This window comes from Dromiciops gliroides, chromosome 5, assembly GCF_019393635.1.
Source record: "Dromiciops gliroides isolate mDroGli1 chromosome 5, mDroGli1.pri, whole genome shotgun sequence".
In the NCBI taxonomy this organism is placed as follows: domain Eukaryota; kingdom Metazoa; phylum Chordata; class Mammalia; order Microbiotheria; family Microbiotheriidae; genus Dromiciops; species Dromiciops gliroides.
In genome coordinates, this window is record NC_057865.1 from 43,452,834 (window position 1) to 43,478,634 (window position 25,801).

Below are 25,801 nucleotides of genomic sequence, written 5' to 3' on the forward strand. Positions count from 1 at the left end.
CTAAGGATTTAGGAACACTTTTGAAATCATTTGTGGTGGAATAGTTTAAAACTGGGCATTATTGGTAATGTGTAAAAGTAGAGAAGAAAAAGATTTTTAAGTCCTAAAAACAGCTTTTGGCTTTTATTTAATTCATGTGAAAATTGCCACTCATTGAGCCCGAAGAGCCTCTGCTTGTGAGGGATTCTGCAAAAGGGAAAAAAGTTGGCACATTTTAAAACCCCCAACTTGTTATAGACCAAAAGCACATGCAACTAGTTTTGTCTCAAAGTTTCAAAAATTGCTAATATTGTTTTAAGGTACTATGTTAAAAAGAAAAAGAATAAGTGGGTTGAGAGGCTGCTGGTCTGCTGACCACGTGTTCTGAAGTACTGTGATTAAGAACTTATATTCCAAACTAAGCTATTTGGAGTTGCAAAGAAACAGAAATGGAGAGTTTTTTTCTCTTTTCCTCTCCCTCCTTCCCTTCCTGATGCTAACTGCAACAGCATCAGTGGGGTGGGTCAGAAAGAATAAATGCAGAGAATTTTATATGATTGCAAAAGCAAGTAGAAAGAAAGTTGTACCCTGTTTGCACTGACAGTAGAAACAATTTGGTAACTTTAAAGAAATAAAAAGGCAGTGTATGGGCGCTTGAAGTGCTAAGCGTCAATTAAAAAGTCTGTGAATCCAGGAAGTAATTGAGTATAGACCATATTTTCTTTCCTAAGACAAAGAGGAAAGCACTAGAAGAATTTTAGAGATCAGGGAGAAAGTTGGTAAATTATTGTATGGGAAAAGACACAGAAAAAGATTTTTCTAGACTCCCCTTAATGTGTAAACTCTCCAGAAAAGAGCTTGGTATGAGTTGTGAAATTCCTAGACAAGGAATGGTCTTACTGAAAACTTATGTTTGCTTATGATAGAAGTAATCTGGGGCTACTAGGGAGGAGAAAGGAATGATTAGAAGAGCTGCCCTGACCATATGGGAAAGACAACACCCCCCAGGTCAAGGTGTTATGGCTGCAGAGCAGAAATTCCCTAATGCGGATCTGGACTGGGATAGTAATGACCAGATTCGTAGGGGATACATGAGGGATATGAGGAATTTTATTGTGGCAGGAATAAAAGAAACAGTCCCCAAGTTTAAAAATTTAGACAAAGCTTTTAGTGTGAAGCCAGAAAGAAAAGAACCACCATCGGCCTTCTTAGAGAGACTTAGGGACCAGATGAGAAAATATTAGGGAATGAATCTTGAGAGGTAAATTTTGTCACCAAATCCTGGCCTGACATCATGAAGAAATTGCAGAAAATAGAAAAGTGGAATGAGAGATCTCTGGAGGAGTTGTTATAGAAGGCTAAGTGTTTGTTAGGAGAGAGGGAAAGAGACAGAAATAAAAGGCAAAAATAATGGTTTCAACAGTTGAGGAGGTTATGAAAAAGAAAATGGAAGAGAGTTCCCCTGGTATAAAAATCCAAAGTCAAAGGAGGGATAGAAGATATCCAAGGAGAAGCCCACAGGGAGCTAAATGTTATTGTGGGAAATCAGGGCATTTCAGAAGGGAATGTCCCGAGTTAAGGAGGGAAGAAAAGGTAATGCCCCTCAAGACCTTTGGTGAAGAGTAGGGCTATCAGGGGTACTTTTGCCTGAAGACCCACCCAGAACCCCAGTAAATTTAAAGGTGGGACAAGGGATGGAGGAAGTGACATTTCTCGTGGATACCGGGGCTGCGAAGCCCTCCTTGGCAATGTCACCACTACATAGTAAATTAAGCAGTGAGAAATTAATGGTCTCAGGAGTTAGAGAAGGGTTTCTAGCTTATTACTTAGAACCTTGGAAGATTCAATTTGAGAATAAAGAGATCGAAGCTAAATTTTTGCATATTCCTGAGGCAGGAAAAACATATCGGGGAGGGATTTGATTGTAAAATTAGGGGTTGAAGAAGAAATGATAACAATATGGACCAACACGCTCAGAGTGAAAGACGAGGGGAACATTGATCCGACAGTATGGGCAAGAGAAGTTAAATATCTGGGGCATTTAATAAGTGGAAGGAAAAGATGAATCCATCCTGAGAGAATAAAGGAGATAGAGGAACTCCCTTTACCAAAAACCAAGTGGGAGTTGAGGAAGTTACTGGCATTGACTGGGTATTGTAGGCTGTGGATTGACTCTTATGCCCCAAAGACGAAAGGATTATATACAAAACTTTTAGATGAAGCTCCTAACACTTTGTATTGGGAGGAGGAAGAAATTCAATTGGTTGAGGTATTAAAGAAATCTTTAGAGGGGCAGCTAGGTGGCACAGTGGATAAAGCACCGGCCCTGGATTCAGGAGGACCTGAGTTCAAATCCAGCCTCAGATACTTGACACTTACTAGCTGTGTGACCCTGGGCAAGTCACTTAACCCTCATTGCCCAGAAAAAAAAAAAAAGAAGAAAAGAAAAAGAAAAAAAAAAGAAATCTTTAATGGAGGTATCTGTTCTAGCTCTACCTTCTTTGTAAAGATCTTTGTAAATGTAGATAAGAACAAGTCCTAGAAAAGATAGTGGGCTATCACCTTATGAAATGTTGTTTGTACTCCCCTATCTGGGGAGGAGAAAAGATCTCCCAACTTTTGAGACTAAGGATGCATTTGTAAAGAACTATGTACTGGCAGTATCCTCTTTGCCCCAGTTTAGGATTAAGGGCCTTTTCACTCAGACCCTCCTCTGGAGTTCATGATCCACAAAATCCAACTAGGTGAATGGATCCTCATCAAATTCTGGAAAGAGACTAATCTCACTCCTTTTTGGGAAGGACCCTTCCAAGTGTTGCTGACCACTGAGATAGCCATTTGAACAGCTGATAAGGAGTGGACTCATTACACTCGAGTGAAAGGACCTGTGAGTTGCCCTCTGGACTTTTGAGAACTGGACTGTGGTTTCCACAGAACAGCCATTGAAAGTGACTTTAAGAAGAAATTGGACTTGATGGGGATCCTGTGGGTGGGGTTGTTGTAAGTAGACTGGTGATGGGAATTTTAGGTGTCAAATGGATTTACCACCTGCAGAGAGAATACCTGAAGAAGGCAGTACCAGGTTGGTGAGTGCACGTCTCTCAGCCTAGCTGTTCACCTTTTATAATATCATTAAGGTTACTGGTAATAGGACTGATGGTTATTGGATTCTGACAAGGTGGGTGGGGGATTGAGTAGAATTCTTCCTAGTATATCTAAGGGAAAGTTGTTACCAAGAATAGTTAATAATACAATAGGTAGGGAGTCTCGGGCATTGGAATTTTGGGTGCTGGTGAGGTTAGCTGTGATTGGCAAGACCATGACAGTCCTATTCAGTTCACTCCTTTCATTCATTCTCCTGATGGAGTTTCTCCAGGGTAGACCAATCCCCAAATTCCCTGAAGAACCTAGTGGGTACCGGTCCCGCTGTCACCTGTGTGGTCTTAGTAATCAATCTGACATTCACAATGACATGGGTTTCAGGGCACCTAGTGAATGACACGAATAGACTCTGGCCCAGAAAGTAAAAGGACAGCACGGTCTAAACGAGGCTGATTGGGGTGATGGAGTAGTGTTATTGGGCCATAGTTCTTGTGTCTGGACTTGCCAGTCCAGCTCATTTGAGTAAATAATGCCAAACAGCTAATACAGAAATGGCATCACAAAAATGGGACTTCAGTCCTAGGGTTCTACCAATTTTGAAGCCAAACACATTGTTCTGGGAGAGCAGAAGTCCATGGTTGTAGGTGGAAGAAAAAGCAAGCCTTGTGGAAGTGTAGCTATGGGTTTGATCCCTCTGACAAACAAAGAGGAGGTCCTTTGGGCCCCTTGGATCTATGTTATTTACCCTGTATGGCTGGCTGGTATGGGAATCATACAAGATTCTTTAAACAAACACAACCAGCCTTAAAGGGACATTATTGGATTTGTGGAAGAACTGCTTATACTGAGTTACCCCAGAATTGGGTAGGGGTCTGTTACATCGTACTGATTAGACCAGAATTCTTTTTATTAGAACATCAAGGCAAAGGATTAGGCCTAATGTTGTATGAGGACTTGGAAGAAGTGAGACCCAAAATAAGTTTGGATACCAGCCTTATTAGCACTGGAGATGCCAAAAGAAGGGGAAATGAGTGGCCACCTGAAAGGATAATTAGAACATATGGGCCTGCCACTTGGTAGTTGGGGGTACTGAATGCCCATATACATATTAAATAGGTTAATTAGGGTGTAAGCAATGGTGGAAATGGTTACAAATCAGACATCTCAGGCATCGGACCTCCTGGCAGAGCAAGCTATGCAGACTAGGGAAACTGTTTACCAGCACCACTTAGCTCTGGACTATTTGTTAGCAAAACAAGGGGGAGTCTGTGGGAAATTAAACTTGAGCACCTGCTGCTTGAAGATAGATGACAATGGAAAGATAGTAAGACAGATAGCAACTAACATTTAAAAAATGGTTCATGTGCCAGTGAAAAAGTGGTATTCTCTCTTTGAGAATAGTTGGATATTATGGTTCGATGGAAAGTGGTAGAAACAACTGGAGTTCTTCTTAATATGTGCTATACCTTACTATTCATACCTTGTTTAATACCCTGTTTTATAAACTTTATCACCAGGGTTGTGGAGGGGATGCAAGTGGTATCTTTACCCACAGGGAAAAGAGGATATCAAATGATGGTATTATGAAAAGTAATGGAGCCCTGGTTGAAAGATTTAGATTTAGAGGTAGAAGAATTATAAAAATAAAAAGAGGAGGGATTGAGAGAAAAGACCATATTTGGACTCTTCTCAGAGTCCTAAAAATAGAGTTTGGTTTCAAGCCCCACCACTTCATTGCCCAAGCTTCCCATCACTCAGCACACAAGGCTCTGAGGAGCCAAGGCCTCTGGGCCTTAGGCCCTATCACAGGGCCTGGAACGGAGCCTGCACTTTGTGGGAGCTGAACTAAGCTGGGAGTTCACCTTGGGGCACCAGAGGTGATTCCCACATGACCCCGATATTCAAAACCCAACTTAAGTTTTATTTCTTGACAAGTTATGTATGTTTATGTATGGTTATATGTGTACACAGCACTGTTCTAGTGAGGAATGGGGACATTCTTGCCCAAAATAAGGTTAAGGCCTAGTGTCACAATCTGATTGGTTGATTGGTGCAATCTGATTGGTTGTTAACGGGGCAGCCTGATTGGTTGACTGATACAATCTGATTGGTCTTTACAGTTACCATATATGGAAGGTTGGTACTATATGCTGTGATTGGTTGTTTTTGTAATGCTGTATGTAAATGGGAACTGTAATGTGACTGGTCAAGAGGGACCCTTGGTGGGTATAAATAACAGTGTGGGCTCTCACTTCAGTGCGCTCTCTGGCGCATTCAGAAGAGTGCCCATCTTCAAAGATGAATAAAGATACCTTCACCCACCCTCTGCTGCCTGCTTGGAGTCTTTGAGCTGTGAGCTGCTAGCAACACTTGAGCTGGGCAACACTATTCGAGCTGTTAGCCCAGTTTCTAACAACTACAAAACCATTTTTGACTGAAAAGACAGAACAAGTATTGTTTTCAAGGTTCCCTATTCCACCTCCTACCCCCCACATCTCTCCCCCATCCCTTGTGGGAATTCGTTTTCTCTTAAAGGCCACAAAGCTCTCCTTTGCCTTCCTTGAGCAATTAATCAATAAACATGTATTAAGCACATATTATGTTCCAGGCACTGTGCTAAATGCTGGGGATACAAAAAGAGACAAAAATCCCTGCTCTCAAGCAGCTTCGTGGTCATGTAAGGGCATAAAAAAAATCCCATCCACGAGGAGGAATTGGGGCCTCTCTCACTTGGTTGATTCCTGAATACCACAAAATCACATCTGTTGTGCTGAACAAGCCCATTTTCACAAGGGCAGCTAGGTGGCTCAGTAGATAAGAAAACAAGGCCTGGGGTCAGGAAGACTCATCTTCCTGAGTTCAAATCTGGCCTCAGACACTTACTAGCTGTATGACCTGGGGTGAGTTAATTAACCCTGTTTGCTTCAACTAGAGAAGGAAATGCAAACCACTATACTATGCTTGCCGAGAAAACCCCAAATTATGAAGATTTGGGGTCATGAAGAGTTGAATAGCACTAAAACTACCAAGCAAGAAAAGGGTTTGCTTCCAGCAGATGAGATAATGGTCTTAATTTCAAGAGGACACACAGTTATATTTAGGCTATGACAGCACCTCTGTATATGAATGCTAGATACTTGTGGTCACAAGATAGACTACTGGTAGGCAGAAGCAAATACTCATTTCTCTGAATACATCTGGTCCAGCCACTTAGCACCAGAATCCCAAGGATGCAAATGTTGAAATCTTCAGCAACACCTATCATTGTGAGCTGAGAATATGTTCAAGAGATTAAGAAGGTGAATGGAACAAAATTCTGTAGAAAGTGAGTGAATGCAAAAAGCCATGTCACTATTCAATTAACTAGATCTTGAACAAATGTCTTGGGACTATTTTGGAACCATGAGAAGTATCCATACTTTAGAGAAAATTCCATATTTGGACTCTTCTCAGAGCCGTGTCAACAGGAAGTAAGTTAAGTTTCAAGGTCCTGACTTAGGCTTCATTTCTTGAAAGTATTACAGAAAGAATAAAGTATTGGTTAATGTTATATGCATTAACTGAGATTGTTAAAACACAATTGGATACTATAATATTGCCCCCAAATATGATAATACCTAGCATTGTATTTGGTGAGATGTGATTGGCCAATACTGTATGTAAATAGGTGAATGGAAATGCTGAAATATGAATGGTTAAAATTAGGTAGTGATGCATAGAGAAGATTGTGAACTCTGAGTATCTTCACCAATGAGGAAAAGAGGGAGGGATCCTTTGTGCATTAGGAGTAGGTATAAATACCTGTGTGAAACTTCACTTCAGTACACTTCTCTGCCACATTAAGGAGAATGCCCATCCTCGAAAGAATGAATTAAAGGAGCCTTTAACCACATTCTGCTGTACACTTGTTTTATTTGAGCTGTAATACTTAACTGTTAGATGCATGTACCATGATATAGACAAGGAGGTTATTATTATATAACATTTATTTGGAGTTAGAGTATAGACACTTGGAGAACACCTGAGGACTGTAATACACAGGCTGTCCAAACTTTGGCAAGGTTATGGTTAGAAGCTCCTGTTTTCACTGCTGAGGCAACTTTAGCACACACCACCATGAAAGAACAGAAGCCAAGACCAAGAAAATCAGCCAGGTGAAAATCAGACTTTTCAGGAAAAGGAAGGTAGTGGTTATGAGGGGAATTGTTTCAGCAATTTAAAAGTTTACGTTCCCAGAAACTTTTAAAATCTGACAGCCTTGACCATCTTTTGGTTGTGCATCAAGGATGGTGGGACAGACAAAACAGATGGGATGAAAGTGGGGTGGGGACTATCTCTCAAAAAACAAACACCAGGAGAAAAACTGGAGGCCAGGTGGTTTTTTTTTTTTTTTAACTGGGGAAACTAAGTGTCTTAAGACATTTCTGGAAGAAGAGAAGCTTGTGCTTCAAAGGCACAGGGACTGGACCCATTCCAGAAGATTGAGACTTCTCTACTTAATAAGCTTTGTAGAACAAAAAATTCCTCCCCTCCCAGACTGGACTTCCTCAAACAAAATCCAATATGCCAAAATTTCCTTAGAGTGAATGAGTTGGTATTTTGTCTAGAGGTACTCTTTCCTACTTTGAATATCATTGGAAAGAAGGGAAAGAGATGAACAACAACAAAAAGAAATAGAAAAATGTTTCTTTTTCAATGGAGCATTAACTTTGGAGTCAAAGTTTTGTGGTTATTACCTGTGTAACCTTGGGCCAATTATTTTGACTCTCTGGGCCTGTGTCCTCATCTGTAAAACAAAGGAGTTGTACTAGATTATCTCTTAAGCTCTGGTCTAGTGCTAAATCTAATTCTCCTCCATCAAGGACTTGAGTTTTGCCCCATTCCTCTTCCTGTGTTTCTAGTGCTTTCTTGAGGCTTCTCTGAGTTCTCAAGGTAATTTCTTAGCTTGAGCTATGAAGAGGGAAGACAGTGGCAAGAGTAGAAACATGGTGACTAGAGCTGGAAAGGAAAATGAATATTCCCCCCCACACCTCAAAAAGCCTCAGGAGAAGGATGCTAATGTATGGGGTGCACATTCTGAGGTGGGAAAGAGGTGAATGGAATTTAGTTACCCTAATTCGACTAAGAAAGTGGCCCTATAGATTGGAAGGAGTAAATGGGGAGTAGGGAAAAGAAGGTGCCACTAAGTGTCCCTGAGTGGAACCATGCACCTAACAAAAGAGCTGAAAAAGTGTTAACTAGCCCAGAGGCATGTTGACTCCTGAGATTTCATCTGAAGACCCCCTAGAAGGCTTTCTCCAAATTGGACAGACTGATGAAACAGAGAGAAAGAACAGTAGATTTGAGCAGCATCGTGTACTGATCAAGAGGAAAAGTTTCTCAGTCTCAGTAGGGGCAGCAGGACCAAGTCAGCAACAGTGGGTGGAAAAGCAAAGGAGAGTGCCAAGGTATTCATCACCAAGCTAAGACTTTTCTATTTCAAACAGGGACCTTCTGAAGGAAAAAGGCACAGAACTACAAAGTGAATGGGGTAAATCTGAGCTTTGTGATTAACACACTAAGTGGAGTAGACAGGAACAATATGGTTTCCAAAGGAATTTCTGAAATTAGTAACAACCAATTTCAGCAGCTTATTATGAGGCTTAAGGGTAGCCCAAAATTCACAGTTCAGTTAGATGAAATAACTGATGTTTCTAAGATGGCACAGTTCTTATTTTATGTAAAATATGTTTGTGAAGGAAGCATACATGAGAAATTATTTTCTTGCCCTTTGAAAGGCTGCACAAAAAGGGAAGATATATATCTTAAAGTCAATGAATTTTTCACAAATGAAGGTTTAAAGTGTAAAAATTGCATTGGAGTTTGCACAGACAGTACTAGAGCAATGATGGGCAAGAATGTTGGATTTGTAGCAAAAGTTAAAACCAGTGAAATGAACAAATCACTTTTACTCACTGCATGATCCATCAGCAAGCACTGGTTGCCAAAAAAAATCACCATAGTTAGATGATGTACTTAGCAATAATATCAACATCATTAACTTCATTAAAATCTGTGCCCTTAACAATCATTTGTTTTCAAACCTTTGCAGACATGGACTCTGATCACAAAAGTTTATTACTACATGCAGAAGTAAGGTGGCTCTCAAGAGGGCCTAGTTTCAACATTGTTAAAACTGCAAGATGCAGTTGTTCTATATTTGACTGAGCAGAAATCTGATTTTAACTTTTTTCATGATTTATGACTTTCAAAACTGTTTTATTTGTCAGATATTTTTCAAAAACTCAATAACTGTCCAAAGTCACTTGGCTAGAACAGGCCTCAAAGTCCTTTCCCCCAGCGTGGTGGAGTTCTGAGGCCTAAAGCTTGCCCAAAGTGCCCCAAATGCTCATTTTTGCTAATTTGTTTGAAGTTACTGCATAGATCCTTTAGCAAGGTGAGCACCACTACAGAACAAAATTTTCTTGACCATATGATTCAAATGCAGAGATTTCTAGCAGAACCACTGAGGAAGTGGGGCAGTGGCTTCTTAATTTTTAAGAATATTAAGGAAAAACCTTGAAGATTGAACTCAAGGCCAGAGAAGTCCAGAGCTTTTATAAAGAGTTATGAGTTTCCATTCTACTGCACTGATCTTTAACTGCTACCCTATAAGAAGAACCTAGGAGAAAGAGCTCCTTTGATAAGATAGGGATAGTGGTTTGGTGTGGTCACCACTATGGAGCCTTGAATTGAATCCCTAGCAGATAGATCACTTAGACCCTGACTTCAGGGAAAATGGGTTACAATGCAGGTGGGTAACAAATGCCTCCAGGCCTTGGGAAGTTTATTCGCAAAGGGAATTAAGCCCTAAATGATCCCTGAGATATGGAGGCCAGAGACACAGGACAAGAAATAGACTGGAGGCAGAATTATTGACAGAATTTTAGGATAGATAAATCATGCTCATCCCCAAAGATGCAGTATTCCCCTGGTCAAGGTGCCACTAATGAGTTTTGCCCCACTTTCTGGGCTAATTGTCCCTTATAGACAGTAAAAACAACCAAACAAAAAAAAAAAACAACAAGTCAATAAAAACCAGGTTCACTACAACTGACTTCCAAGTAAGTGGCTCTTGACCAAGTGGTGGCAAACTATGCAGAGGTCCTTGGACTATACCACAAATTGGTGTCCTCTCACATTGTCCAATACATCCTGAAAGGCTTCTTTAAAAGGATGGAAACCACAGAGATATAGTATGTGGATAGTGTAATTTGTGGGTGTCACATAGGGAAGTTGCAAGACAGGAATACATCCCTCCTTACTCCTGCAGGTTTTCCGTAAAAGTTAAGAGGTAAAGCTCAATTGTGACTTGACTGTCAACTGCCATAATCACTTAAAAGTGGTGATTGTGATTTGTAAAGCCTTTTAAAAGTACTTCATCAGAGCAATAGCAGCAGTGGATTTGCCCTTCAGTAGGGCAGTGGGGGACACAAAAGTAGGAATTAGCTAAAGAAATGGCTTTATTTTGGGCAGATTATTTTTGAAGGCACCAAGGATATTGACGTCTCAGTCCAAGGTTGTGAGCTGCCCTAAACAAATGAGTTTTCTTTAGAATTCACATGCACCTCCCCACTAGATTTCCCTAAATATGTGCCCACTCTCCCTAACTGACACTGGACACACTGTGTATATGTTGGTGGTAGAGTGTGACCCAAATTTACAGGGATATAGCTATGATCTATTAATTGATTACTCATGCTTTTGCCTTTTTCTTAAATGAATCTTTCATATTTAAGAGTTAATGGCATTATGGTGACTGAGTTTATGTTCATGGAAGGCTCACTAGTAGGACTCAGGAACCAGAGTGGCCAAGTAATAGGAATGCATTTGGCCCCCTCCCCACCTCCAATAGTATTACCCGCTAGGACTCTGAGAGAGTTCTAGTTGTAGTTGCATGGTGGTGACTCTCTGGGACCCCAGACCTGCAGTATAAGAGCAGGTTGCAGGGAACTCACTAACCCAGAGAACATGGAGGTGGCTACATCCTCAATGAGTTCTACAAACATATTACAACAAAACATGTATTATATTCTGTCCATCTTAGATACTTATCCATGAAAGCAGCCTCTTTAAGTTGAACTCTGCCTTGCTTTATGTTCATGTGAATTTGATGAACCTAGAATGATTCTTCAGGGGCTGAAAAATTTTGCCTATGTGGATAAATGTAACACCTAGTTCAATGGCCCCTTCCTTCCACAGAGACTATGTATATTGTTACTCTACCTTTAAAAAGGAGAGAACCTTGGAGAACAGTGAACTGTGATGGCAGGAGTCTATGTGAGGAATCAGTGAGAAAAGTTGAACTGTTGGAAAAAGATTGCTATGTGACCTGTTTAACAAAAGCCTGCACTATAGAGACTAAAATCATAGAATAGAGAAACTAGAAGGGCAGGAGTTCAATTGCCATTCTATGAGGCTTCATCAATGAAGACCATGTTTTCCTATTTTGTCTAGGAGAAAATAATTGAGACACACAGAGAATTGTAAGGAATTAATTGTGATTTGGAGATTTTATAACCCCATCTTTGCTTCATCATGGTCAGACTGGAAAGATGCAAGCTTTAAAAGCCTAAGAGAAGATGGGTGTGTACTTTAAGAGACTGTAGAACAAACAACACAAAGAGCATTTATTCAGTCAAAGTATCAAAACTAAAATACCTAACTCCCACCTAGGAGCTCCCCCATGCCCACATGGGCCTGGCCAAATTGTAATGGTGACAGCCCAGGGGGTATGTTAAACCAATTGGAGACTCAGCCTGGCTATAGAACCACCCTTCCTGTGAGAGAGGCAGGAAGGGGGAGAGGGAGTACTTGGAGAGGGACAGGGGAGGAAGGTGGAGAGAGAGAGAAGGTGGTGGGTTTTTTGACCTTTGGACCTCACCAGGAGACACTGCAAAGCTGATTCTCCTTAGAATTGCAGATTCCTGGTGGTGGTGAGTTTGTGTTCCTTCCAGTGAGGCTGGCTCGTTAAGCCAGATGAGCTGGAAATAAGTTTAGTGTTTGAGTTAGTTTTTGCCAGACCCAAGCTGTTTTGAGTAGCTGAGGGGGCAGAGCTTATTTGAGGTGCCTGCGGGCCTTTTTACCCTTAGATATTTAGATTCTAACTATCTCTATCCCCTTTCTCATTGTACCTGGCTTTATTAACTCCACTTGGGTTGTAAATTTTGTTACCATTAATAAAACCTGTTTTATTTGTGGAAAAGAGGCTGTTAATCTCCTTTTTTATTAGTCTGGGAGACATAACGGAAAAAGAGGCAATTTGGACAAGGGGAAAATCTGGACCTAGAGGTCCCCCATTATTTTCTGAACCCCAATATTATGGCGAGCCACCCAATTAACTCGCCCCATACTGAATTTGGCCCTTACAGAATTAAGAAGATTCTGGCAGAGACTATTTGTTATTATAAATGAACCAAAAGGTGGTAGTGGGGCCTCACTAAAGTGAAGTAATCTACAGTTGGAGTTGAGGACACTTCTGGTCACTATCATTTTTACAGTTGAGATAATTTTCTCTATTTTATTATTAGTTAATTTTATATTCACTAACAATACTATTTATTTATTCACAGAGGAGATTCAAGAGAGTTATAGTAGAGATTCTGATTGACTATACTATTAGGACAGAAGTTATTCAATGAACTGGGCTCTATCTAGCTTAGCTGATTGAGATAAACTGTTGAATGCCTATGAGATTATAGATATTACTATCACTTTAAGAGCCAAATAGAATGTTGAGAAAAGCAGTTTAGGAGATAGTTGTGAAATGCCTGACTATAAATTGCTTCTCCCTATGGAGTCAGAGAAAAATACTTTTTTTTTTTTTTTTTTTGGTTTTACAGGGCAATGAGGGTTAAGTGAGTTGCCCAGGGTGACACAGTTAGTGTCACATGTCTGAGGCTGGATATGAATTCAGGTCCTTCTGAATCCAGGGCCAGTGCTTTATCCACTGAGCCACCTAGCTACCCCGAGAAATACTTTTTTATTTAAGACCCATGAGGCTCTATAAGGATTCTGTGGAGAAGAAAAAGTATTTCTCATCAGAACTATCACATGATAAGATTATAAAGAAGTAATGGATTATAAAGACACCTGACAAAGAAGATTCCGTGAAGGGCTTACAGGAAGCTAGCAAATTATTTATTTTGGAAACACTGTTTCCTGTTAGAAGTCACTGTCCTTTTAGGATACTGTTGTTTCACATGGAGCAGTTTAGTGCACAGAAATAAAACAACCCCCCACCACCAACAACTATTTCTGTTCAAAGAAAGCAGGATGGTAATTTGGGTTTGATATAAAACTGCTAAAATCCACATGTAAATAAATAGTTGACATATAGGATTTAAGAAATGGGATAGAAAATGAAAATGTGGCTCAACTGAAGTTACCTAACAAAGGATAGAAGGTGATGCCTTGGTTTTTACATGAATTATTTTATATTTTTTAAGTAAATAACTATTATTTAAGCCAGATAAAATTCAAATAGCACAGGAATGAATCTGCACATTTTAAGTAAAGTTTCAGTTATGTTGTATCAAGGACTTAGGTGACAGAGACTATATTTCAAAGCTGAAATGTTGCAAATCTATGTCTTTGCTTTAGTTGCTGATAAACTGTATAGTTTCAAGTATTTTTATACTTATAGAGAAATAAGATTTTGAAATAATTATTTTTTACATGAAAATTGTTTACTATGACAAAGACACCATACAATTTTTATGATCTTGGTCTTTCCTTCTTGCCTTTGTATAAGGCCAGAAGAGAAATGTTTGCAACTTTCACAACCTTGAAGAGGACTCCAGGATTATCACCAAAAACATGACCTTTTCGACCAAATCCAGCAACCAAAACTTCATTGTTTTACTCAATAAAGTTCAAGAAACCATCACTGGGAACAAAGGCGGTGATTTTTTTGCTCTTCTTAATCAGCTGGACCCTCATACACTTCCTGATGGCATAATTGGGCATCTTGGCTTCAACACCAACTTTCTCCAAGACAATCCCTTTTGCATGAGATGCTCCTCCAAATGGGTTGGCTTTCAAGGCCATGCCCAAATAAGCTTTCTTGTATTGTTTGTCATGCCACTTTTGGTGTCTTCTGTGGCTGCAGAGCTTTCTAGCTGTGCAAAGACCACAGACAGCACTTACCCATGCTTCCACCGTCCATGCCAAAGGAAAAGAGAGAAGGCTGAAATAATTATTAAAGGAGAAAGTTTTCCCCCAGTTTGTTAATATAAAATATAGTAGCATGGGAGCTCAAGCCAATTAATGAGAAAAGATTACAGTTTACAGATGAGAAATAAATTATGCAAACATATCCTTGGATTATTCTAGAGCTCAGGAGAATAAGAGACTGAGTCAAGTAGATTTATAATTATGTATGGCCAACCCCAGACCCCACCCATTTATACCTTGATTTCAGAGATATGCCAATATTTTATTAATGAGGAAATATTCAAATGTGCCTCTAGATTATCCTAAAGTTCAGGATGAGATTAAATATGTAGATGATTTAAGTAACAGGATGAACAGCAATTTAGAAATAAGGGTAGTTGTCCCCAAATCCTTTTTATATCTCTATGGGGGTTGGAGACAGATTCACTTGAATTATAATTGAAAAAGTTCCCATAACTTCATCCATCTTCCCATTTTAAGAGCTAGCATTGATAGAACATTTGAAGGTTTGCATAGTGCTTTAGAATGATCTAATTTTATCTTTACATCAACCCTGGGGGTTGGGTTTTATTACTATCCCCATTTTATAGATGAGGAAACTGAGGCAGGCCAAGTTAAGTGACTTGCCTAGAGTCAGACAACTATTAAGTACTCGAGGCTGCCTTTGTACTCAGTTTTCTTTTGACTCCAGGTCCAGTGCTCTATCCATGTCACCAGCTAGCGGCCTCCTACTCAATTAAATCTACCACATGAGGCTCAGTTTGTAGGAACACCAAACAAAAGAAGGGTTAAGACTAACCGAAGCACGTGTGGCTTTTTTGGGGGGTGGGGAGTTACCACCCTTGGAAACTTGTCCCAAACAGGGCCCGTTAATGGACTGAACACATGAGGAAGGAGATTGGTGTCATGACCTTAGTAGAGCTGAGGAGATAGATGGGTGATGGGTACCATATGCAGCAAGAGTTGAACTGAAAAGCAGCAAAGCCAAAATCAAGCATTGGAAAACTGCTTCTATGGATTGGAAAGATGGTAGGACAGAAGAACCACCATCTATAGAAAGCTGTTTAAGAGCTATATGGATTAGAAGATGAAGAGGTTGTATAGACAGGGATCCACCATTGAACGCATGGAGAAAAACACTGAGATGGAAAAATCCAATCCTGACAACATGCCTGGAGTTTCACCTAAGGCAGTACTTTAATCCATGGAGACTGTGCAGGAGGTCTCCAGGGAAGAACTGCTTACCATGGGAAGGGGTGCTACTTTCTATGGGCTCAGACACTATTTTAAATAAAATTTTGTTTTGGGCCTGAGAACCTATGTGTTTGTAAATAAAGCTAGTAGATACTGATGTTCCCAGGCCATCTGCATGGGGATTGCAAGGCAAAAATAAAAAGTCCCCTAAAGCATAATTGGGACCCTCTTAGGGATTGCCTCTGGCATAAGGATTCTATTAATAAACAATTTTTTAAAACCATAACAGTTTACTAGTTAACATAAACAATCATTTACAAGACCTTTTGGTTTTGTTATTTTAATTTGTTCTTGTTTATGTATTTGAATACTTGTACTAGTTGATGGAAATTAAAATTTATTTTAAAAAATCCTCACCACCATTCAGGTTCCCGAGTGCTGAGATAAACTTTATTGCCTGGATACACCATAAAATGGTATAAACTAGGAAGCTGGTGTCACCAGCTGAGTAGGTAGGACCGTTTTCTGGTTTGGGCAACTTAGGATACCCTTTACCCAACTCTTAGATTAAATACAAGCAGCTTTCCTGAGATTGGAGGAACTTCAAATGCCACATATTTAAGTAGATGATAGCACAGTGACTTTAAATTTAGTAAAATCAAGAAGCATTTATTATGCACTTAACTATATATTATATGCCAGGAACAATGCTAAGCTCTGGGTAGACAAATTGTCTCTGCCCTCAAGGAGCTCACAATCCAACATGGGCGTGTGTGTGAAGAGGGACAACTTGCCAATGACTATGTACACATGAGATCTATACATGATAAATTAGTTCAGAGTGAAGGCACTACTAGCATTAAAGGGTATGGGGAAAAGCTTCTTAAGATGAAATTTTGGTTGAGTCTTAAATGAAGTTAGAGAAAGAGAGAATTCCAGGACTGGGGGGCAGTAGTGCAAATGCAGTCCAGAAGATGGAATGTTTGCGTGAGGAACAGAAGAAAGCAAGCCATTGTCAAATGGATCATAGAGTATATAAAGGAGGATAAGTTTTTAATAAGACTGGTGTGAGAAAATTATTACCAGGGGCCCCCTGCTGAGAGTCTGGCTGAAGGTCAACCTGACATCAGTAAGTTCTTAGCTGAAGGTCAACCCAGTGTCAGGAAGTTCTTTGTTCCTGCCAGAGGATTTGAACTCTGACCTCAGCATGTTCTAGTCAAGGACCACCTTCAAGTCATGTCAATCAATGGACCAACCAATTAGCTTGAATCAGCTTGAAGGACCACACCTTGGGAGGGGCGGGGAATATAGGAAGTGCTATTCACTCTTGCTCCTTCTCTTTTTTTTTTTTTTGCTGGAACCAGTTGTTGGTGGCAGAAAGAGGAGGCTAGACTGAACTCTTGGATCTCTCCTCCAGGGTAGACAGGTTTCCTATTTTTCTGAACTCCACATGTTCTCTCCTTGCTAATCGCTAAAATATTTTAATAAATGCTTAATGCCTAAATTGTTGCTGAAGCTTCTACTTTATAAGTAAATCCTAGCTGGCTTTCCCCACACTGGGGACAAAACAAAGGGGACCACACATTAGATTTTAAACGTCACAGTTGGTGACCACAAAGTGGGGTGCTGAACCCCTCAAATCTTCTGATCTTCACATTGGGTAAGAAATTTTCTCCTATCTCCATATGCCTGTCCCTTTAAATTTTCAAATTGGATCTCTTTAAACTCCTAAGTACTTTAGTCTGGTTAATCAGAGAAATGGAGGTTAAGATCATGTTTACACTTCGTCCCTTTGAATTTAAATATTCTACTCCTATTTTTATTTTTACTTTCCTTTGTGTTATAGTGAGGAAATTTTTGAATTACAATGAGGTGACTAAAAATACCAGGGGAACTAGATATACCAAAACCTACTATATAATACAGGGGTCTCCCCTAGAAAGGATACTCGCAGCATGGGATTCGGGTAACCTACTGATTCAGCCAGGTATGAAAAAACCCAAATCTTATCAAACTGTGTTTTAAGTAGCATGAAAAATATTTTACCTTATTAGAGAACCAGTGGCCAGAGAATGGATCTTTTGATTGCCTAACATTGGGAAATTTGCAATTAATCTTGCACTTTAATTCCCCCAAAGATTTAACTTATTGTGATCTCTGGAATATAATGAGTGAGGAGCTGACCCAAGGGGTTATAAGAGAAGGGGAATCCAAGCCTGAGTTTGAATGCAAGCCTGTTTCTCAGGCTAAAATGCCAAATGACCCAACACACACATACACACACATACACACACACACACACACACACAAAAGAGAAGAGAAAATTCACCTTTAGAGGACACAACTCTTATTCCCTCTCCCTCTATGCTAACCACAAAAAAGGGAAAATTTACCTTTAGAGGAGAGAACCCCAAAATTCTTCCCCTTCAAGAGATCCTCACCCATGGTTGAAATGGTGCTGTAGTAAGGGCCAGACAATACACACCCTTTAGGCCCAAAGATCTGAGTTCATGGAAACGAAATATTCCTAAATTTGATGAGGATCCCACAACAGTTATCAACCAGTTTAGAGCAATTTTCAGAAGATATCAGCCCACTTGGAGTGGTGTTACTGATCTCATGGAAACAATATTATCCCCTGGGGAAAGAGCTGATATAATTACTGCTGTGAACTCCTTAGAAACATCAGGAAAAGTTACTATTTGATGGCCTTTAGAAGACCCTAACTGGGACCCCAATATCCCTGAGCATTTTGATAAGTTGCAGGAAGCAAGGGAAACATTGTTGAAGGCAATGGAATCCTGTGCTAGCAAGATAGATACAGTTCATGAACCTAATGAGAGACCTAATAGATTTTGATAACTGTGTAAGAATGCCAAATAATATACCGCATTAGACCCATTAGATTCTGGAGATGCACACTTTATATTCTAACCATTTTGTGCACCAATCCTCTTCCAGAAATACAGAAATATTTTGAAAGGCAGCGTCCGGGTTGGAATGCCCTGAGTAATGACAGAATTAAAGAAATAGCAACATATATTTATGAAGGAAATGAGAAGGAACAAAGGGACAGGGCATTTTAGCTCCATTACAGGAAACCACAAGGCAGCAAAGTCAGGCAGTTGAGAATTGTGATCAACCCCCTAGATTTTGTTATTACTGCAATTGACAGGGATACACATTGCAGTACTGTAGGATTAGGCAAAGATGACTGGTGAATTTAGAAACTCCTCTTCTGCCTATTAGGCAGAATCAAAACAATTATAGATCCTCTCAGAGAGGTACAGAGAGGCAGAATCAAAACAGTAATAGATCCTTTCCAATAGACAGAGAGGACTTATGGTATAGGGGAGGGGAAAGGACGGTGGAATCTGAAGACTTTGCCTTCCCAGACCCCAAGATCTTGTGCCAGTCCATTCACCTCCCCAGAATGAACCCCATGTAACCCTTAGGGTTGGGTATACTTATTATGATTATTAGATACAGAAGCTTCAAGATCAGTCCTAGTGAACAAACCTGACCCCAAAGGTACATCTATTGGATCCCTAAATGTAGTTGGGGTCTCAGGGAACACTCAAAACAGCTGCAAAATTAACCCCTTGCATCGTATCTATGGGCCCATCAACAGTAGAACATTCATTTCTACTTATGCCTAACTCTCTTGCAAATCTATTAGGGTTGTCACCTCCTTTGTAAACTTGGAGCAACCATATCTTGTTCTCCAGGTGGAATTGCCAGAGGATACTGTACACTTGCTGCCAATTTTTATCTCAGACACTCAGGAAACAGTGAGGGATACATTGAAATCCCTTCTGATATTCCTGAGTCCCTGTGGGCTTTTTCCTCTTCTGATGTAGGTCTCCTTACATCTGCTGTGCCTGTTACCATTAATACCAAAGATGGTCCAGCACCATTAATTCCACAATAGACCTTATCTAGGGAAGCCAATGAGGGAATTGCACCTGTACTTGAGGCTTTGACAAACCAAGGTATCATTGTCTCATACCATCATTCCCTGTGTATTGCTCCCATTTTGCCAGTTAAGAAGCCCAAGCCTGGGCCAGATGGCAAACCTGTTTATCATTTTGTACAAGATCCGTGAGCAATTAAATCTCATGTTATACCTAGACATCCAGTAGTGCCCAACCCTGCTACTATCGTTTCCTCAATCCCATGTAAGACAACATGCTTCACATGGTAGATCCCTGTTCCACTTTCTTTTTGATACCAGTACATCAAGATTCCCAATACTTGTTTGGCTTCCCCTGGAAAAATACACGGTGGACTTGGAGCAGACTCCCACATAGGTTTGTTGACAGTCCCACACTATTCTCTCAAATTTTGCAACAGGATTTAGCCTCCATTACCTTTTTTTTTTTTTTTTTTTAGTGAGGCAATTGGGGTTAAGTGACTTGCCCAGGGTCACACAGCTAGTAAGTGTTAAGCGTCTGAGTCCGGATTTGAACTCAGGTCCTCCTGACTCCAGGGCCGGTGCTCTATCCACTGCGCCATCTAGCTGCCCCACCTCCATTACCTTTAAAGGTTCTACTTTAGTCCAATATGTAGATGACTTACTCCTGGCTGCACCTAATGCTGAGACTTGCCAGGAAGACAACCACCATTTGTTACTAGAGCTGCACAAAAGAGGCCACAAGCTCTCTAAGTCAAAGGTACAGTGGTGTCTACCTCAGGTGGAATATTTGGGTTTTGTTTTGCTGCTGGCACACAATCTATCTCCCCTAGTGTGTCCAGACTATTCAACAACTTTCTGCTCCCTCTACTAAGAAGCAGCTAAGAGCTATTCTGGGAGCAGCTGGTTATTGTAGACAATGGATACCCTCTTTTGGTGAAATTACTAAGCCTCTTATATCTCTAACAAAAACTTCTGTCCCAGAACCTTTACAGCTGGATTCCCAGCATCTTTCAGCTATATCAGAATTAAAACGGACCTTGTTATCAGCACCTGCACTAGGACTCCCAGACTACAGTAAGTCTTTTACTCTTTTTGTACATAAACAGAGAGGAGTAGCCTCTGGGGTCCTGACTCAAAAATTAGGACCTGTCCAGCCCCCAATAGCTTATTATTCTACTCAACTTGACTCTGTAGCTGCTGGAGCACCACCCTGCCTAAAGTCAATGGCTGCCATTGTTCTTTTGGTAGAAAAAGCCTTTGATCTGGTCTTAGGTAACCCTCTAATCGTACAGTGCCCTCATGAAGTTGAGGCTCTCTTACTACATCATAGGACACAGGTCTTTTCAGATCAAAGGCTCACTAGGTATGAAGTAACCGTGCTAGGAAATGAGAGAATCACTTTAAAGCATTGTACAGTCCTTAACCCAGCAACACTGTTCCCTGACCTGCCACTCTCAGAGGAGCCTTTGCATGACTCTACCTCCCTAGTTGACATAGCTGAGAAACCTCGTGATGATCTTTTTGACACACCATTAGAAAACCCTGATTTTATTTTCCATACTGACGGATCCTCTTTTATGCATGAGGGTATCCATTATACTGGTGCTGCTATAGTTTCTGATTATGATACTACCTGGGCAGCTTCTCGGCCTTCACATCTTAGTGCACAGGCTGCTGAACTTCTGGCTCTCACACAAGCCTGTTCTCTTGCCAGAGGAAAAAGTGCTACTGTTTACACTGATTCCAGATATGTATTTAGGGTCTGCCATGCTGTAGGAATGATATGGATGCAGAGATTTTTAACCTCTGATGGCAAAGTCATTGCTAATGGAGAATTTATTAAGGATCTTCTATCTGCCTTGAAGGTTCCTTCTGCTCTAGTTATTGTTCATTATCCTGCTCACACAGGAAAAAGTGACCCTGTCTCAAAAAGGAATACACGAGCTAATGCTGCTACTAAGCTTGCTGCTTTAGAAGCCCTGAACACGTAGTATTTGACCTCTCATGTTCTGATGATGTTTCCATTTCTCTTACTTATGATAAGTCTGAAGTAGAGAAGTGGAAAAAGAAATTCAAGGATAAAAAGGTCAATGAGGTCTGGATGACTTAGGAGGGAAAGCCGCCTCTCCCCTGGTGTTTCTACCACCAGGTATGCCTATTTATTCACAGAAAAGGCCATTTTCGCTGTGATGTTTAAAATCTAATTGTGATGTCTAAAAAATCTAATGTGTGGTCACCTTAAATTAGAAGCTTTAGCACCAGTCTTTGGGCATTAAGCATTTATTAAAGTATACTAGGTATTAGAAAAAAAAAAAAAAGAACACGTGGAGTTAATAAAAGGCCTATCTAGCCTAGAGTTCCAGCCTGGTCTGGTTCTTCCTCAAGTCCTCCACCACGAGCCTGCTTCAACCATCAACTCCCTTCAAACTGAGTGTGGAAGCTTTTTATAGGTCCAGAGCGGAGGCGGTCCTTACACACTGCTTCAAGTTTATTGGTAGGCATCATCCAAATCCATTGGTTCACTGGACTTGTAGGTGGTCTCGAGTTGAGTTCAAAGTCCAGGTATTGTCGACAACTCCAACTGACATAGAAATCGGAGAGAAAGACTCTTGGATCCATTACTTCCATGTAAAACCAGTACCAATGCTTGACGAGTAATACATTCGTGGAAATTACATAATAATGAATAATAATGCCAGGATTTGAAGTCACAGAACCTGGGTTGGCCACTTTATACTTGTGACCTTGGGGAAGTCACTTAATCTTTCTGAGTTAAGTTCCTCACCTTTAAAATAAGGTGGTGGGGGTGGGGGGAGAGAAGGAAACAGGAACATCAGACTTAGAGGTCTAAATCTTTGCCCTCATAGCCCCGCAGGAACTGCTTTGAACTAGTGAACAAAAATTACATTGAGTAGACAGAAAGTGTAGCAAAGGAATAAATCACTTTTAAGGAATGGACTTGTGGACCAGAAATACAGAAGGCTACTCTGATATGTTAAGAGCCTAAGCCTGTGTTGAGCTGAACAAAATCAAGCTTGGTCTTCTATGATGGACTGGATACCATGACTAATTTCCCACAAAGCTCTAACCATATTATTCTGTGGCCTCCACACCAGGGATTATCAAGTATTCATGACAACTAATGAGAGTACTAGAGTAAAAGCCAAAACTTTTTTTTTTTCAGTTAACAAGAATCATAGATCAGACTGTTCAAGCTGCCTTACATGTTTACAAATTCAACTTTTAATTTTAAAACAGTGAGCCTATCTCATATCCAGGGGCATCTTGGTTTTTTAGACTCCAGATCCTGAAGGTGATTATACATTTTACAAATAGATTGACTACAACATTCCTTTAAATGTTGACCTTCCTTAGTGATATGTTTGATTTTTAAAAATCATTTTATACACAGCTGTTAGTAACACATCCATTGTTCCAAGGCAAGACATTTGTTGTCCAGTTGTGTCCAACTCTTCATGACCCCATTTGGGTTTTCTGGGCAAAGATACTAGAGTGGTTTGCCATTTCTTTCTCTAGCTCATTTTACAGATGAAGAAACCAAGGTAAACAAAGTTAAATGATTTGCCCAGTCATACAGCTACTAAGTGTCTGAGACCAGATTTGAACTCAGGAAGATGTCTTCCTGAATCTAGAACCCAACACTCTATCCACTGTGCCACCTCGCTGCCCAATGGCAAGGCATATATCTATGTTAAAGGGGACAGTGCAGGGATAAAAATACTTTCGCTACCCTGGCTAAAACGTGGAGAAAGAATCAGAGAAAAATACTTGGATAAGTAAGGTGTTTTTTTTTTTACAATAAAAAATGCTATTTATATGGCACCAAGACAACCTTGTAAACAGTTCCGGAAAACACTTAGTCTGAAACAATCTGCACCACTTAAATGGCCAGCTCCTCTCTTATTTAGAGGTCTACCTCCTCCTTGTATTAATAAGTTATAAAACTACTAAAATGTAGAATAGTTTCCTTGAAAAAAGAAAAAAGTTTTGTTTTGTTTTTTTGCCTATAGCGTCACATAACCTGGAATTATATTTGTTATCATATATGACCTTTTAGCAAGTCATATCCTCTTCCTCACTGACAAAATAAGCAGGTTGGATCAGAACATTCCTAAATTCCCTTATACCTCCATATCCATGAAATAGAATTAAGCTGATTCATTATAGCTCACATAACTTTAGGGACAAGTTTCATTTCTAATTTTCCTTCATCTTACCTAATTTACTTTTAGCACTAGAAAGTTATATCAGAACCTTTTAAAACATTTACAGCTTCTGTTATTTTAGATGTGAAATGCTTGCAGGTGTAGAGTGGACTTTACACTCATTGAATGGAAATCGATTACCTCAAAATATTAGTAATAAAATTAAAAGAAATTTCAGTTAAAATACAGACCCTTGTGAGTTCCACCTGTTACATTCCAGAGACCCTGTATTTTCATTTCCCCCTTCTGTGTTCCCCAAGGTACCTGCTGTTAGCAGTAAATTAAAATTCATCCACAATTATTCCTAAATTCTAAAAATTTAATATGTTATCAAAGGAATATACTCCCTACAGATAATTATTCAGATTTATTTTCACGAGAATCTCTCAAATAGGTTATTCGCATGTAAATGAGCAATGAACTTAACATGGGCAAATGACAAGACCAACATGCTGCTTAATTTCAGTATATGACAGTATCTCAATTTCTCCAGATACTGAATTCTTCCATTAAGAGCCTTTGTTAGGGAAAAGGACCACATGTACAAACATATTTATAGCTGTTCTTTTTGTGGTGGCAAAGAATTGGAAATTGAGGGGATGCCTATTAATTGGGGAATGGCTTAACAAGTTATGGTATATGGATGTAATGGAATACTATTGTGCTGTTAGAAACAATGAACAGGCAGATTTCAGAGAAACCTGGAAGGACTTACATGAACTGATGCTGGGTAAGATGAGCAGAATCAGGAGAATATTGTACACAGTATCAACAACATTGTGTGATGATCAACTGAGATAGACTTAACTCTTCTCAGCAATATGATGGTCCAAGATCATTTCAAAGGACTCATGATGGAAAATGCTCTCCATATCCAGAAAAAAGAACCACGGAATCTACATGCATATTGAACCATACTATTTCTACTTTTTTTGTTTTTGTTTTTTGAAGTTTTTCCCTTTTGTTCTGATTCTTCTTTCACAACATGACTAAGGCAGAAATATTTTTAATGTGATTGTACATATATAACCTTTATCAGATTGCTTGCTGTCTTGGGGAGGAGGGAGGAAAAGTGAGGGAGGGAGAAAAATTTGGAACCAGAAATCTTATCAAAACAAATGTTCAAAACTTATTTTTCTCCCATGGTTGAGACATGTAGGTTTCTTTTCTCAATTGTATCCAATGCTGCTGTAAGAATCTTTTGGCTAATAGTTTTTGATAACACTTCAGAGTACATCCTGAATGAAGATTATTGGGCCAAAAAGTATGATTAAAAAATAAAAACAAAAAAATAGCATACTACCATAATGTTAAAATGATTGTCAAATTCCACTAAGCAACTGGTTTTACTCCTTCCTCAATAACACCCCAATAGGTTTAAAAAAATTTTTTTTGCCAATTTTATGCGTGTAGTTACAGCTTTCTTAATGAACCTGAGCATTTTTCAAGATAATGTTTCCTTTTGCAAATTGTTCATATTGTTTGAAAATTTAACCATTGGGGACCACCAGGTATTGCCATCATTTAAAAAATTTTTTTTGCTGTAAATATTTTCCCTCATTTAAAAAGTTTAAATTTTTTTCATTGCAAATTTTTTCGGTTTCATGGTAACTGATAAGTTCTCTTTAATCTTAAATCCCAAAATTAATCACCCCACAATAAATTATTTTTTTTTTAGCATTTTTTTTTTTTGTGGGACAATAAGGGCTAAGTGAGTTGCCCAGGATCATGTAGCTAGTAAGTGTCAAGTGTCTGACACTTACTAACTATGTGTTTTAAGTTATGGATTCAACTGTTAAAAGACTAATGTCAAGTAATTGAAATTGCTTGTTTAGAAATGCAATGTCACAGGGAAATTGGTGGTTTGGGGTCCTTAGGTATTCCTCTTTAAAGAATTACAACCCTTTTGTACACAAATCCTATTCGAATTTTTAAAATCTTTTCGTTAGCCACTAGAGAAAGGAGACCAAGAGAGAAGGCAAGGACTTCTCTCAAGGGGAGATGGTTCAGAGATGATTCTCTGAGATACCTATCTCCTCAAACAGGAGAAAGGCAAAAGCTTTTATAGGTGATAGACAAGGTGATCACCTGAGCCCTTATTGGGGGCGGGTTGGAATAAGTCCAGTGAGGGATGTTTGTTATGACATCTGGAGTTATCTCTGTCCCCTGG

At 39.7% G+C, this 25,801-nt stretch overlaps 1 pseudogene; it reads right to left on the reverse strand.

The window, feature by feature from the left end:
• Positions 1-13,836: 13,836 nt before the first annotated feature.
• The window catches only part of LOC122728696, a 42,233-nt pseudogene continuing 30,268 nt past the window's right edge, over positions 13,837-25,801 (reverse strand).